Source organism: Atta colombica, unplaced genomic scaffold, assembly GCF_001594045.1.
Source record: "Atta colombica isolate Treedump-2 unplaced genomic scaffold, Acol1.0 scaffold225, whole genome shotgun sequence".
In the NCBI taxonomy this organism is placed as follows: domain Eukaryota; kingdom Metazoa; phylum Arthropoda; class Insecta; order Hymenoptera; family Formicidae; genus Atta; species Atta colombica.
Window position 1 is genome coordinate 1,092,894 of NW_017259322.1, and position 18,110 is coordinate 1,111,003.

The following is an 18,110-nucleotide window of genomic DNA, read 5'->3' on the forward strand; positions in this document are numbered from 1 at the left end:
AGAATTATCTTGTTAAATGTAGATATATTTTTACGTTAAAATTCACGCCATGGATTTAATGCGTAACATCTTAAAACTTCGTTCTCGCTCAAATCGCTTCGACAACGAAATTTCCATCTCTCGAGGCGTTTCGGTTTCGCGGGTGATTCCGTTCGCAATCACCTCCCCGCTCGTTTTAAGAGTCACGACAGCTGCAAAGGGAAAAGAGAAATAAAAGTACCGACCAAATTCCGAGGTTATCGCGATTTCTCGCGAGAGTCTGCACTCCCGTGTTTCGAGGAACGAGAACACAAGGAGAACAGAAGGAGGATGATTTCGAGGAAGGAAAAAAAGAAGTGTGCGCCGTTTACTGCCTATAAATAACCGTTATTACGCTCTGCATTACGGCATCGAAAAAAAAAAAGTGGGAAGGCCGCAGAAGAGAATTTTGACCGCTCGAGGAGGAGCGTCGCGCCCCACGCGGAAGAATTTACTAAGAAGATATAAAAAGCACCGATATACATATAAAATAATATCTTTTCTTTTATTACGGACATAGCTTCTTTTAAGCATAAAATATTTCTCAATGCTCGATGTATAATGCGCGTATTTACGTTTTAAGAGAAACGCCAAGAACTAACTCATCCCCCTTGGATATTTTTCCTTCCTCTTAACACCCTGCGAATGTGCAGAAGAGAAGCTTTCACGCATTCGCGTTACGATATCGACGCCGACGCCGACGCCGACGTCCGTTTTCCGGGGAAAGGCGTAAATACGCCGCGTCTTAGGCCACCCCGCTCGCTCGTACGAAGAAGCTCGTTGCTCATGGAGACGCTATTCTACGTGAAACACGAATTTCCATAGAAATGGAAACGGAGAAGTCGCGGAGCGCGGGAGTCGTCAGGGCAAACATAACAAGCGATGTTAATTCCCGTTGTTACTCCGGCATAGGAATTACTAGAACTGCGCTGCAGCGAGATGATGTTAACGCGTTATCGAGATATATATCCATTGCGTGCAACATCAATTTGTGTATATCCATACCGGCATAACTATAGAGAAATTGATGCCATATTTCACGAGAGGAACGTAAGTGTTTAAAATTGAATTCAAAGAAAAAAAACGAACGCTAATGAATAATCTGTTTTAACTCGGCATTACCTGCTATGGCGTGATAAATCCAAAATAACATAAATCAGTAAATCATAGTCGATTTTTATATTTAAAACCACTAGTTGTGGCTCATTCTTTAAAAAAAAAATTCATATTTTTATCCAGAACAAAATCAAATAAAATATTTAGTCATGATTGATCATAAAGATTACATTATGAACGATTTTATTCCATTTTATTCCATTTTATCGTTTTATGTTTTAATTTGTATTAAATGAAATAATGACAATTATCCACAATTAAATCCCATACTAATTATAAATCAATTCGCTAAATGCTTTATCTTTTTTGACGGCATTACTATGTCCCATAAGAATAATAAAATTGATTTGCGCATGCATATCAAAATATATATAACGAAATTATAATTAAATTTCACATCTAGTTATAGGATCTAATTGTGGATCACAATTAGATCCTATAACTAGATGTGATTTTAACACATTCAAGTTCATTTAAAATTAGTGATAGTTAAAAATCAATGATAATTTAAAAAAAGTAATGAAAATTAAACGTTTAGCAATAAAAACAAATTATGAATAGTAACACTTTTTGCATATATAGCACATATATACTATTTTATATTCTGTTTTATATTTCTGTTTATACTTAAAACAAATAAATCTTTCGGGATGGTATTATTTGTCAAATTTGACAAGTTTTTAAACATTTTTGTAATAAATGTACATAAAAGAGTCGTTATAACATGATTGAACAACACATTTAATCTCAACTGAGCATAATGTTGATTTTTTTCATGAAATTTAATGCTATTTATTATTTGCTATAAGCCATAAGACAATTTTTTATGATATTACACTTTGAATAAATTTGTAAAGTTACATATATTAGTAATCGCACATTTAATTAACGATATCAATAAAATGTGTGTATCGCTAATAAATTCAATTCAATTGAAAAAGATAAAACAAATGCTAAAGAATCTTCTGATATGTATCATTTAATGGCAAATACTCTAATTATTTAAATATGAAAAAGTAATCCGGAATTAGTACTTAATTCACATCTAGTGCTTTTATTTTAAGACCATTTTATTATTAAATATAAGATATTAATAATTATAAACTAATCACAGAAGCGTATTAATCTTAAGATATTTAATATCTTGATAATCTTAAAATAAAAACGGACTATAAATACCAGCTAGCCATTATTTTTACTCTGTGTCTATTATTGTAATTCACAATTGCTTCAATAAATACAATTATCTACCAAAAGAGATAACCGACTAGAGGAAGGTGAGATAAAACAGATCTTTTAAGCGAAAATGGCTATATTTTTTTTAAGAAAAGGACTTGCCTTAAATCTACTCTACAATTGCATAGTTGTAAATAGTTATAAGAATTGATCAATCACAGTCAAACATTTTTTTCGTATTCAGCTGTGATTGAATTTTTACAACTACAACTATTTACAATTACACTTACGCGATTGTAAAATAGACTCTAAGTGGAACGTTGTTTTCTTGTTTGACTATAGGTGTGTGTCACTCAAGGAAAGGATAAATATGAATAACGACATTACTTATGATGAAGACCCTTTTACTCTTTCTGTTACAATATTATACAACTCGTGGAAACTCATGCAGAGGTACGCACACTGTTGAATAAACAAATCATATCAGCTTGCACATCGGACGATGATCAGACGGACAATGATCGCCGCAGGATCGCGCAGGACCGACAGTTCTTACCGTCCACTTAAAGGCCTAAGCACAAAGATGACCGTAACAGAGTCGTAGATCGTAGAGTCGAAGTCATAGTTATAGGTTGATCAAAACACTGTGCGTTATATGTGATCTACAATAGGCAGCAGCAGTAATGGATTAAGGAATAGGTGTAGAAATCAATCAATTATAGCTGAAAGTGAGGAAAATAATCAATTATGATTGATTGATTTCTACGCCTACTCCTTAATCCACTGCTGTTACTGTTTATTATAAACCACGTATTAACATACGACTTCGACTCGGTTATGACCATCTTTATGCTGAAGCCCTTTTAAGCCTGATCTCTACATAGCATGTAGAACAAAGGTCGCAGAACTAAAAACTAACTTAACGTATTTTAATTATAATAAGTTGTAAGAAACAGAACGCAGGACATAGGATGAACTTCAACTTTCGCATCCTGCGTCTTGCGTCCTATGTATTATCGTCTGCAATCTATAAAGCCCGATCTACATAAGACGCAGAACGTGGGTCGCAGGTCGCAAGACTAGAAACTAATCAAACATATTTTAATTACAATAGATTGCAGAACGCAGAACGCAGGACATAGGAAGTTAGATGAACTTCAACTTTCGCATCCTGCGCATTGCGGTCTGCGACATTATTACAATTTCAAATACGTTACACTTGCGACCTACGTTTTGCGTTTATAGTAGATTGAGCTTTATAATTTAAAATACTTATAGCATTTATATTGTTTATATATTGATAATTTTGCAGCTATATAACGTATGATATCCAGAAATGTAATTAATATTTCCTAATTGTAACAAACCGCCTATAAATGGAAAGAAGAAAGCGAGACGGCGTCGCACAGTCGATGGACAAATTGTTATCAGAGCGTGTAAAGAAGGATGCGCCTCGAAGCAGCTCCATAAAAAAATGAAGCTCGATCGGTGATAGGCTGCGACGAGATAATAAAGGCTGCAATAAGATTCCGTAATTTTTTCCCGGAACAAATGACTCGTACGAGCGATCCGAGCACGTGATAACTCGGTCGGGGTTGCCTCACGGCTTCGTCTCGTATAAGACGAAGAAATATCCTGACTGGGACGATGTTTTTCTAGGGCGACCGATCGTTATTTTCCATCGCGACGCCCACATCCTTTTTCCCGAGGATATTTACTTCCGCCTTCTCGTCGTTGGGAGGCCCCGAGAATTCCATACCTCTTCGTCGTCTTCCCTATGAATTCTCGTGATACGCTCACGTGACGCAATAAACGGTATGTCGCGGTGATGATACCGTAAGGCGCGATGAAATTGCACCGACAGATGCGCGAGACTGAGAAAAAAATATGTCCAGATCTCGGAAAAATTCATTGAGTAACCAGAGACACGTGTTTCATATTAAATTAATCTTCTAATACAGAGTCTCGAAGTCAGATCTCACGTCTTTGTCTGTTTTATAGAATATATCTTGTATACTTATTACAACATTTGTTTATTATTTTGAAACTAGGGCAAAAGTTTTTTTTACACAAAATAGTAAAGATAGCGACCAAAAATGAATAAATGTTACGAAATAATAAATTAATAAATTTATTTATTCTCTGGGGGATTAGAAAAATAACAAAGCGAATTATTTATGACTATTTTTTACCTTATTGTTTCTTTTGCTTTTGATGAGCTGAGTTCAGCTATCAAAAACAATATTTTTCTTATATAAATTCTTTATAATACTCAATTATTTATTTTTTCATCTCTAAATAAACAGAGGAAGAAGTTCTTGTTATTATTTACTTTTTCTCTACTCATTTTATACATAAATTAAATGAAAAATAAATAAAACAGACTATCAGGACAGATTTAATCCCATCTTTTTAGATCCCATCTTTTTAGAAAATTACCGTTGTTAGAAGGTTAACAAGATTCGAGAAAAAGGAGGAAAGGGAAAAAGAAAGGGGAAGGAGAGAGGAGAAAGAGGGAACAACTTTTGCAATCTTCCATTTTTTACTTATTAATCATACTTTATCCCAATAAGGACCACGGCACACACAAAAAAAATTTAAGCAGTAAAACGTAAGCCAACGTATTGATTTCCTTACTAAATAAGAGCCATGGCTTTGATACTAAGCGCTTATTGGACTACAGACAAGGATAGTGGCCAAAAATGAATAAATGTTACGAAATAATAAATTAATAAATCTATTTATTCTCTGAGGGATTAGAAAAATAACAAAGATTTATAACTACACGGAAAAAAAACACAGCTGAAAACTTCACTGATTCAGCAAATCTACAGTCGTAATATACAGACACTCAATTTTCTATGTTAAAATAGCAAAGTTGACAGCTGAATAACATTAGCGATTTATTAAACCATCAAATCTTCTTAATTCGTCGATGTTGAATTCGCGTAGTAAATTATAGGTTTGCCGTACCATCCAATTAATTTTTTTTTCCGTGTACTTTTTACCTTATTCTTTCTTTTTTGCTGAGTTCAGCTATTAAAAGCAATCTTTCTTATATCATTTTATAATACTTAATTATTTTTTTTTTTCATCTGTAAGAGGAAGAAGTTTCTAGGTCGAAATAGCCAACAGGAAGGTTGTCGACATTTCGGCTCAGATAAAAGGAATGCACTACTTTGATATATCTAGAACTTTAACTATATATGGCGCATCTAATTATGCGTATTGTAACTTTTACGGTACGTATGAGAATGCATGAGGATGAACGCCTCCAACTGAACTGTGAAAATAATTCACGGTAACGCGGCCGCGAATTGCGCTCAGAAAGCCCACGCTCTTAATTATGCGAAGCGTCTTGCTTTCCATTCGAGCGGTGTTTCGGATAACACGCTCCGTTTGGTGTGTCGACACTCATAATCGCATAGCTCGTACAAGTGCGAACAAACCGGGAATTATCTATGTATATAGTTCGGGAGATAAAATCATTCCCCGGCGGCGGTTTCCCGTTTCCTACGGAACGCGAATAATAATTCGCGAATGGCGTGCCGGCGACGCAGCCACCGCACCAGCTGGGAAACCCTCGGCGGAAAAAGTCACCGCTTTTCATCGTCATCCAACCTTTGGATCCTCTTTCATCTTCCTCCCGCGGGAAGCCACGTCGCGTTAATCGAGAAATTAGCGGTGTTAATTAAGACGCCGCACCCAGACCGTCCCGCCCTCGTAATTACACTAATACAATCGCTCTCCTGCGGTCTCCTCCCCTCTTTTTTTTCCCTCTCCCCCACATTTTTACACTTTGAGCTTCTCGTTCTCGGCGCCGAGAGACAGAATCGCGGCGGTGTTCATTTCCGCGTTATTCTCGCAGAGACGTCATCTTTGCGATTTTTGCTATTTATCGCCGAGAAAACTGATGACTTATTGCTGCAGCGTGATTAATGGTTTGTCGCGAGCGTGTGAACCGTAATTCCTATACAGTATTACGGCCGCAAGAACGGAACGCGCGTACATTTGATGCCGCAACGGGACGTTTTTCCGCGCGCGGGATGATGTACGTTTTAACGAGTTAAGCACGAGAGAAAACCCGAAGGGTAGGCGGATCGCCATCTGCGGCGATCCTAATAATTTCGCTTAAGTGTCGCTATTCGGTTAACAACCGCTACAGCAATTTTCTCTCGCGACTTGCGCGCAGTGCGTTAATAATCACGTATCTCTCCTCCCGTGTGATTATGTCAGCTGCGGGTTTTCTTCTTATCGTCTCACCTTAAAGGGCATCCGTTCTTAGGACCTAATGGATTCGTTTTATCTTAATCGTTCTATCCCTGATCCTCGTCGGGCAAACAAAGCACGCGCTGTCTGTGTCTCTCGAAGCAACGCGCGATCGATGTTCATTCGCAAGCAGAACATTCGTAACGTTTCCTAACGAAAAACGATGCAATGGGAAAGACAGTAAAAAAACTTGAATAATTAATTGACGAATAGACAAAAAGAATATACTGAGAAGAAAATGGATGCAATTATCATAACTTGTAATTATTTTTGATGCCAGCTATAGCGTTTTTTTTTTTGATAGATATAAATATAATTATTACTTGAATATTATAACAGTAATAATAATTATAAAAATAGAATTCCTAACCATTATTTTACTAACGTAATTATATTATAGTCACAAATATCACACTTTTCTCTTAGTGCAGTTTTACTAAAGTATGTAAAAATTTATTTAGAGATCTGAAATGGTTACGTTGAAACATCGAAATAATTATGTAGCTCAAGTAGGACGATACTGCAAAAAGAGTTTAACATTCTGACAATTAGCTTGAGTGTGTAACATAATTATTTTGTTGGTAATTATTTTCAGATCTGTATCTAGATAAAATTTTTACATTTCAACAAATACTTATATTTCAACGATACTTCAACAAAACCATACTTTTCGTGTGTCGTGTTCAATCGATACATGTATGTAAAATAAAAATGTTTCAAGTCAAATATTTTTCTGAATTATTCTGGTACATTTTACAGCAGCAGCATTACTGGTATCTCATTTGTGTATTTACACATTTTTAAATGTAATTCTATGGTAGACAATGAATTTTGAATTAAATTAAAAGTGCACATAATTGTATAGAAAATTAAGCATCGATTTGTGAAAAGTCGCTTTTGTTCATCATAAAATATTCTTGATTAGGTATTTTCGCACGAAGTTAACAGATCTAACAATAAGTGTTTTAAGTCTCAAGCCATAAGAAACTGATCCAATTATAACCGAATGCGAGAAGAATAATCGATTGTGATTCATCCATTTCTTATGGCTAAAGGCTTAAAAAAAATCTATTGTAGATCCAGGTTAATGCGTTAACGGACAGGTCGGTACACTGAGAGAAATGATTTTGTTATAGGAAACAAATCAAGGGAAAGCAAATGTAATGTTAAAAAAACGATCGATTTGTTTATGATTGCAAATTAATTCGTCAATGTAACAAATAATATCGCTAGCAAATAAGAGACTCATATACACGTATATATGAGTATATAGCACAGAAGATTGAAGCAATATTGCTGCAATGTTGCAATATTACAGATTGCAATGTAATATTACAGAGGTATTACAGAATGTAAATTAACAATATGCCTGCAAAATATCAGTAATAGGCTTGTAATATTTCACAAACATTGCAAAACTGTAATTCTTTAATTGTTACAATAATAATAATAAAAATATAAGCTTTTTACAATATTTATGTAGTACAGTGTTTTACTTTAACAGCCGTTTTTATGATATAATAATTAATATAATTCATTTTATATTTAAATAAAAAATTTATTGATCTATTTTTTGACGGTCATTTCATTAGCTAAATTTTATATTTATTTTAAATATGAAATCAAAAGATTGTATAATATCGAGTTTGGATACAATGCATCATTATTGAATAAGACGATAAGCTAAAAATTAAACTGCTGAAAACGATTTATCGAAGTATTAATTATATGATCGATGATGTATTTATGCCTGATGTGAACGCAAGAATAAACCAACGTCCAAACTTTATTGATAAAATTTCATTTTTTAATTGATTTCGATTGACTCGGTGATTTCAAATTAAAAAGAATCACTGCGAACTTAATCCATGATTAACTTACCAAGCGACTGTATTATTATATTAATATTTGTAGTTTGTTCGGGACACATATATACATGTTCTATTTTTACGAATAAATTTATCCTTCAGAATTAATACTATATTTATTGGAATATTTTATGGTTTTATCATAAAAAATTGCTTTTGGAAAGCACATATCACTGGAAATGCGATTTATAGAAAAATTAAAGTTAGTGAGATATATGTATAGAAATAATTTTTATTTTAGAGTAAAAAAATTCGTAAAAAATTTCCAAATACATTACATTGCAATATTGCTGGAATATATTTTGTTGCAATATAACAAAAAGCGGACATCTTGTAACATTGTTGGAATTGCAATAATGATTCAGCAAATAATGATTTCGCAACCATCAATATTGCAATATTGCAATGTTTCAGTGAAATCATTCTACAATATTTCTGCAATCTTTCTATACTGTATGGGATATATATATAAAAGTCATAGACGGTTACAAGGTCAAATGGTAAGAAATTGATATTCTAGTCAAATATTCTTCCTATATATTTGACTGTGCTTAGTCAGTTTCCTACGACTTAAGACTCTACGATCATCTACGAATTCTATGTAAATGAGCCTAAAGTCTATCTAAAAGATAGATTAGTTTGCTTATATTACTAATAATTGGTTGATATAGCAGACTAGCAGCAATCACAATAACAAAATTTGTTGTCACATATTTACCGATCACCGTTAAAGGTTAAAGGTACTGTGGTGGCTTATTAAATTAACAAAATCCTTTCTCTCAGTATAGGCTTTATCTTCCCTCTTCGCGAAACTTGTGGCGACTGTATTACCGTGCCACCCGCGACGAGCACGGTGGATATCGTGCACAGCGAGCGAACACGGGGATAGATAACTGCAGGCCGTGCGGAGCTTTCAGTGCAACGAGCCGGATCGGCAACGTTCGGTGGCAGTCGGTCGCCCTCGGCCGGCGCCTCCTCAAACACCTTCGGGGTGTAAGAGCGCCGAACACGGTGGTTCGGTCGTTCGGTAGTCCGTCGTCCGTCCGGTTCAGTCTGTCACCGAGCGTCTTGGTGTCTTGTTCGCTCGTTGTCGCGTCGCGTCGTGCCGATTTCCGCGATCTCTTGTCAGTTCGCTCGTCGATCTCGCCATCGAGTTCACCGCGCGAACAGGTGATCGTCGTCAACCGTGCGGTAAAAATAATCTTCGAATCGTCAATTCAGGGAGTACAGCAGAAGACAACCTCGTACGCGAGACCGATATCTCACGAGATTCACATGCGACCCGCGAGATCGGCATCTCGATTCGTACTTAGCGCGACTTAAGATCCAAATACGCGCGATTTATGCGCAAGATCGGTGGACGATTCCCAGTCTTTGTATCGCTGGAAGCGTTAGGACGAGATTCTGGGCCACGAGAAACATAGTAGCGTAGTTATGTTACGAGGAGCTGACCTCGTAAGAACAATCGATGCAAAAGCAATTACGGCGCGAATCGGTACCGCAGCGTAGCGACCCCCATTCCTCCCTTATTTTATAGATATGTACGATACAGACCAAACACGATCTCTCCCCGTCGATTCGTTTCTTCCATCGAAACGCTCTTGTCACCGTACCTCCATAAAGCTACCATCTTTTCTTATTGCAGATCTCCAATGTCTCTTGTCTGCTCTTCTCGCGAGATATTGTAGGAAAATTAAGAAAGTCTTAGAATCATTTTTTAAGTATTCATACACGAATGAAATACAACAATTATGATAGCAGTGGAACTGTCGGTGTGTTAATGTACTACAGAAAGAACGATTTTGCTGAAGTATTTAAAAATTTAGCAGAATACAGATCCGAAAATAATTTTATTAAGTAAAATAATTATGTAGAGATTGTCAAAACTTTTTGTAATATTGCACGTTATTATGCTTGAATTTCCTGTATAATTATTTTAATAATTCAACAAAATTATTTTTAGATCTGAATCTATCTAAATATTTTAATTTATATACTTTATTACTTTTATGTGGATCACTCAGTAAACTTGTTTTTTCTGTGTAGAAGTGAAACATAAAGATTTCACATTGAGAGAAATATTTGTACGTATATATTCATTTTGCTGATATGTAACAAACAAAAATTTTCTTACTGTTTCATTAAAAAATTGTGTTATCCTAAAAAAAAAATTTAGTTATTCTAACCAAAATTTTAGAATAAACTTTGATTACAAAAATTTTATTATTCCAACGAATACAATTTTTTGATGAAAAAGAAAGTTTTTAGTTTATCGCATATCGACAATATGAATGATTATGCGTATCAAATATTTCCGTCAGTGCTTCTCAGTTGACTATTAATTTTTTTCCCCGACTCTTCACTTGTTAATATCAGAAGTGAGAGGTTGCACCTACCAGTTATCAAAGAAGATAAAGTCGCTATGTCCGTACCACGTTTACATACCATAAATAAATCTTGAAGAACTTCGGTCAGTTCTAATTATTCTCGATTCCTATTCCATCTCAAATCAAATTTTACAATATTTCAAGATAGATTCCTTTCACCATTCCACTTGCCAAGAAATTAATTCAAAAGGAAGGTTACAAGAAGTACGGAAGTGCGTCGGGAACTTTTACGATGACCATAATCCCATGATGTAATCGTAACCCTATCGATGCCCCATTATCGCGTTCGGTAGGACGAGGTAGATTTATGAGCAGCCGGATCGAGGCGGGTGATGCCTTGCGCCAGAGTTGAACAGTCACGTGTAGTCAAGTTTGCCCGTTTAATTAGGTGATAGGAAATCACGATTAATGGCACTAGCGGCTAATGAAACGCAGTTGTTACTCGGCGAGCGCCAGTTCGCATTCGGGCGACGATTTGCGTTAAGTAATTACTTGCGCCGCACCGACCGTTCTATCCATTGGACTCCACTATCGTGACTTTGGGTAATTGATGTAAGAATTAACCTGAGACTATTTTCGATGATTATATCAAGCGCGGTACCTTCGGGAGGGACTGTTACCTGAACAGATAGCATGACGAAAGCGTAAAAGGGCGGCTCGTGCGAGCGTCGCGCTATTTTAAACCTGTAACGATGCTTGTAATATATCTCTTGCGTGCGTAAACTTTGGCGTGTGACGTGAGCTCGGTATGTTCCGTTTGAACGTTGTTCTTTTTTACGAGGCACGCGATGTGTTAAACCTGTATCAGACTATACGTATTGGAGATTAAGGATTGCAAATTGAAAAATTAGAATTGGATCAATCAGATAATTTTAATTTTAGTCCATTTTCTGTTTTAAATGATTCAATTTTAATTTCCGATTTGCAGTCCTCAATCTATAATGCGTAGTGTGACACGGGCTTAAGTACCTATTAGATCAAATATTCGAGATTAAGGATTACGAATTGAGAATTAGAACTTATGAATAATTAGATAATTTTAATTTTAATGTGTGTTTCATTCTAATTGGTTGAATTTAATCTTCATTTCGTAATACTTAATCTCTAATATGTAATGTGACACGGGCTTTAGAATAAGATGGAACAATTTCGAACATGATATATTTCTGAACGAAATAAAATTTGAATCCAATTTTCGATGTCGAAGTTTGGTAACATTCTTATTGTGTGGAGGATACTGAAGGATATCAAACAGGAAAAAAACTTGACCTTTGAAAATTGGATTCAAATCTTATTTCGTTCAGAATTGTACCATTTTACCCCAAGTCCGTATCAGAAATTGGAGGTTGAGGATTACGAATTGAAGATGGGAATTAGAATTTGATCAATCAGATGATTTCAATTTTAATTTATTTCGTTCTAATTAGTTAAATCCTGATCTCCAATTCTCAACCTTCAATCTCTAATGCACAGCATTAAACACTGGCTTTAAAGATACTGAAAATACGAGCGCTTCTATTTTTTTAAATCACTATTACATTTTTGTATTATACCTTTTGTGAAAAGGATGGAATTTTTAAGTTCTTTGACTTTTCACTACTTTTACTTTTTCACTAATGAAATATTTGATTTTTTATTACATTTTTATTTTCATAATAATTTATTCATTTAATCCTCTTTTAATGAATAAGAAATCTTGGTACTTCTTGTTTTAAAGCCCGTCCCTCCGCACCATAATTGAGATCAGCTCATGGCGACAAAAGGAAAAAAAAAAGAAAAACAGCCATCGCGGTTCACCTCGGGAATAAGCTTGTCTCTCTGATACATCGCTCGCGACTCTCGCGTTCGCTTTTCCACGTCGCGCGCGTTTTCCTCTTTCGAACGGGAGCTTCAGCTGGCGCGCCGCCAAAGAGCTTGAGAGTCGGACTCGCGAGAGCCCGACGGGGATGAGGAACAATTCGATTCATTTAACTTCCATTAAATCCGCGCAAATACACGCCGTCGTCGGTCGGTCGGCGCCGTCCAATCCGTGCACTTAGAATAGGACCTCGGATATTAGGATATTCGAGAGAAAGGCGATCGACCGGCCTACTGTGCGTCGCTAAAAACCCCCGAAACTCTTTTCCTTCCTTCCTTCCTTCCTTTCTTCCTCCCTCTCCGTTCTCGTCATTATTCCGGCATCGATCAGCACTCAGGACGTGCCATCCGTCTCCTGAACGCGCCGACCAATTTCAGGCGTATTGCCACCTATTGCGCGACTGAGATGCTCGTCGGATTTTAATAGCCCAATGTCTGGCAATCGGAAATCCGAAGCAGCGCGCTGTAATAAACGAGACGTCTATTAATATTAAATATTGTTGTACTATGTATTATTGCTCCGTTATCAAACGATACGTCTGATAATCGTCATCGTAACGACTTTCTTGGGAGAGATATCCCGGGAAAGGTATCGCGGTCGCGATAAAACGCAATTCAACGTACGTGCATGCGCATCAGCTGCACCAGATCGTTAGATAAGGGCTCTTGTTTTTACCGCACGTTGCCGAGCAATGTGTGTACGGTGACACATTTACGCCCGCGATGAGCGCTCCATCGCGATAGACCTGCCTCTTACGCGATATAATGGCTCGATCCTACGGTTACGCATCGCCGATTCCCGGGTATCCAATCACCCTAATAAATTACGTTGTAAACTCACGTATCGCTATTCGCTACGTACGCCAATGACGCTCCGGAGCTGGAATTCCACCGGCGGAAATCGATGAGGAAGAATTGTTGTAACTGATTACAGTTCCTAACTCGAAGAGAGTTATATTTCATAAATATATACACACAAGTAGATAGACAAAACTACGTGGACACCTGAAAAATATATCAGCTATTTGTTTTATTAATAAGAAATTGACCTATTTGTTTTTAATGTGATTCTATCCTTGCTAGAATAAAATAATGGATGTAAAATATTATTACGAGGCTCTAAAGAAATAAATCGTATAATAAAAGAAGCCAATAGAAGCCGACACTATGTTAAAATAGAATAATGCATGTTTGAATAATGTAGCAATTATTACAATATTATATCTCTCTAAATCTGAATCATTGATATCAGTGCCAAGAATGTCATTGGTAATCAGTGAATAAAATGTGAAATCCCTGTCTAATCTTTGTTATATTATCTAACTAATCTTGTTTTAGTGCATAAATTCAATGAATATGATATTGGATAAGATTGGAATTAACATTCAAATATCAGTATTTTTAATTATATACAGTAGTTTTAACTATAATGCTCAAACATTCTTCCTTTTTTAGTTGAACTTCACTGATTATCCAGTGTCAAGTATGCCACTGAATAATTAGTGACTATCCACTGATTCAGATTTAGAGAGATTATATCATTTTTAACAGAACATCTTATAATTGTTTAAAAGATAGAGGAGGAAATGTATTTCTCACTCCGTTTTTTACAAATAATTCAATATACAAAACAGGCGTTGGCCAGAAAAGATCTTAAAATTTTGGAGAACAGAGGGCAATATTGGAAAATAGAATAAATAAGATGCTCTACTAAAAGAATAATACAACATTTTATTGGAAACTATTTAAGCATTGTATGATTATTCCAAAAAGGATAGAAAAGCAAATGATAGGCCAATCTCTTATTAAGAATAAAATAGTGTATTCGCCAGGTGATTATATTATTTTGTCTATTCCCTATATACAACATATACAGAACCCTTGAGACCTTCCCTTGTATTTTCCTCGCGTTCCCGACCCTTTGATCAACGTAGAGCAATCGACTCTGTCCTTATTCGAAATAGTCTCGTTTGCAACCCTGTAAATTGCCTTCGTCGGGACATGTTCGTGACGCGTTTCGCGAATCCGTAATACCGTGTACCTTGACCTCGCGACACCCGACGCTCACGTGAACGTGATTGCGCCGTTAAATTGATCGCACGTGCCATTAATAATCGACCGTGAATGCGACTTTTGCCCTATACACTATCATAGATAGAATTTTTGGATTTCGACGCGACTCTTCGTTTCTTTTCTCGGGAAAATAAGATCAAAGCTGCTTTTAAAATTTGCCTGAAAAACCTGTGATCTTCAATTAAGTTCTCTTCAATCTAGCTTCTCCCCTCCCTTATGGAAAAATGCTATTGAATTCAAAAACTATTAGACACTCTTTAAACGGCTTCCGGCCAAATCAAATTTGAATAATGAAGAAGCCACAAAAGCCAATGCAGAATGATAATGCAATAAATATATTGATTTACTTTATAGTCAGGACTATACATATCTTTTTTAAGGTCTTGTCAGATATTTTAATATACGACACTTTGCGGTTTATCCATTTGTGTTTCTGACGATACATATATTTTTGAAAGCTTGTTAGCGATTTTAATATGTAATACGATATAATTTATCCATTGGTGTTTCTGTTCGACTCACAGAATTTAGGAATCCTGTGAGGGTCTGAGATGCTGGTGGAATTTCAAATTAATTATTAACAATAATTTTCAACGACGTTGTATTATAATAGAAAGATAATAGATATAAGAGAAAGAGAAAGAAGAATCTTTTGATGATGGACAGTTATGTTAAATATTTTGACAATTTTGTAAGTAGCGGTTAATATGTATGATTTGCGATACTGAGGATGACCAGATATATGGTTGAAACGTTTATCAAGATATATGTAAAGTAAATTAATATATTTATTGCACTGTCACTTTGCGTTGGCTTTTATGCTCCTTCATTGTTCAAAAAACTATTAGGAATGGTGTACAAAAGTATACTTGAATGGCTTTCCAATGATTTCCAATAGTTTTTTCGCGTGTTCGATAGTATTTTTTTTCGTAAGGACCTTCTTCCTAATAAATATTTTCATTTTTTTTTCCATACTTCTGATTAGATTCATACTCTCTAAATCTGAAATAGTGGATAGTCACTAATTACTTACCAGCATACTTTGCATTGATAATCAGTGAAATTCAACTAAAAAGAGGAAGAATGTTGGAACATTATATAACTAAAATATTTGTACGTTAATTTCAATCTTCTAATATCATATTCATTGAATTTACACTAAAACAAGGTTAGTTAGAGCAAACAATAAAGATTAACTAGATTAGGGATCTCACATTTCATTCACTGATTACCAGTGGCATACTGATATCAGTGATTATCCACTGATTCAGATTTAGAGAGTAAATATGAATGCTAATGAAATACTACTATTAATAGTTTTGTTGGTGACAAATAGGTGAAATAAGTATGTTAAACATGTCATTAATTTATCTTATTAAGAAGGCAGCAACTTCACGTTAACGACAGTTGCTATCTATCATTCCGATGATTTACAAACTCACACTACAGAACGCTTGTTTAAATAACCCAATTTCTCTATGTTTTTAAATCTGTGACGCTTTGGCGTCCTAAGATTCCAGTCCCAAAAGTCCATAGATAAACGCGCTACTAAAAATAAAATTGAACGTCGCCAGACGGTGATTTCAGGGATCAGTAACGAGTTTAACAAACTAGTTTCCGTGCAAGGTGCCATCCCTTCCGCGTTCCCGTCCTTGAGAGAGAGATAGATATAGGAGAGGAAAAGAGAGAGAATTCTCTCTTCGTGCTCTTCTTCATCTTCTTGTTTCTTTTGAAAAAAGAAGCTACAAAGGTGCGCTACGGGAGAGACGGAAATTGAGAGATCCAATGAAATCCAGGAGGAGAAAGGGGATCCTCCTTCTCCTTCTTAACTCTTTGATGGGCTTTTTGCAGTTCGTGCACTGTTTGGAAAAGAGGCCTCAGAACCACGTCGAGCGCCATGCAATTAAAGAAAGGCACTTGTTAAGTCTCGCTTAAGAAAGGACCACTTAAGCGATGCGATAAGCGTGCAGTGGTGTACGCTCGTATATTTAAATCGATTATACTTGTATAGCAATGGCTTTTATAGCAATGGCTTTATTTGCTTTACGCAAAAGGGAGAAAGGAGAAAGAAAGTCATATTCGCGTCGCTTTCGTTGAAATTCGAGCAATATATGTACTTAAATTCGGTAGACAGATCGCCCGTTAATTATGCTATTCGCGTTTATCTCGGATTTGCGCGAGCGACACATAGAAATTATTTTTGTGGTCCAGCCGTTCTCGAACGCGTACATCGTTCCTTAATTACTCACGCTTTTTGCGACATTAATTATTAATAAACGCGTGCCGGCCGAATGACGCGCGTTACTCGCCAGTACGGTGCTTAATTGCCGACAGCACCCGGCGATGCAGTCGTCACGTCGGGTCGTCGTCCCATGACGATTCGCACGCGCGGATTCATCCGCGTGCACGCACGCACATAACATATACGCCGTGCACTAATTATTCATGTAATACCCACCCGTCGCCGCCTCTTTGCATAACCCTTGCGACTAGCATTCGTGAATCGTGCGGTGATTATACGTGCGTCTTGCCTTTCCGTTAATCTCCGAGATGGTTTACGCGAGAGAAAAAAAATGCATAATTTAACTATAATTTATAGTAATTTTTTGTGCCAACTGTATTTTTTAAATATAATTATAAATACCTACAATTATATATTAATTACGATAAAAATATTAGATAAAAAAATAAACCGCTCGTATAAATTTCACAATAAAATATAGGGGCTTCTACCAGATCATTATTAGGTTGTATGTTCGAAACATATAAACATTTTATCTGGAAATATTGTTACCATTGTACTTATGACTAGACTGTCTTTTCTGATCACTTTGACTACCTTTTTTCGTTGGTAACCGAAGAATTGATTTGGAACTACTTTTATATACGTTTTAGAATTTGACAGTATAACATGGTTGAGTTAGTAACGCATATTGTAGATGAGTTGATCCGATTAATACTTTTGTATACCGTCACCGAAATTAATTTATAAGGTTTTAATATGTTCTTATAATTATTGTTAAGGGTTTTTATTTATTTTTAAACACAGCTGAAGAAGACTAAATACAGTCGAAATGATAGAAAAAGAATAATAAAGGATTAATGTTTACATAATTTAATGACCTGGTAGAAGTCCTCTATAATTATTGGATTGTCCGGAAAGTTCGTGCCGATTTTGAAGGAAAATTGAAACGCAGAAGATTTAATTTTAGTATACATTTATTAAATTTAAATCTTTTGCGGCACGAACTTTCCGGATAACCCAATATTATTACGAATTATATTATTATAACTACATTATTAATACTATTATTATTATTATTATTATTATTATTATTATTATTAT

General features: G+C 35.6%; 1 protein-coding gene across 5 annotated transcripts in view; it reads left to right on the forward strand.

Moving 5' to 3' along the window:
• The window catches only part of LOC108688119 (colorectal mutant cancer protein), an 83,357-nt gene that overhangs the window by 28,487 nt on the left and 36,760 nt on the right, over positions 1 to 18,110 (forward strand). For 2 of the 5 annotated variants that reach the window (XM_018194227.1, XM_018194231.1), the window contains exon 1: positions 9,513 to 9,638. The exons of 2 other annotated variants lie outside the window; for them this stretch is intronic. The gene's annotated coding sequence lies outside the window, so the exon portion shown is untranslated. Of the gene's footprint in view, positions 1 to 9,512; positions 9,639 to 18,110 lie in introns of those variants that run through there. One more of the 5 variants, XM_018194228.1, reaches the window with a different exon arrangement.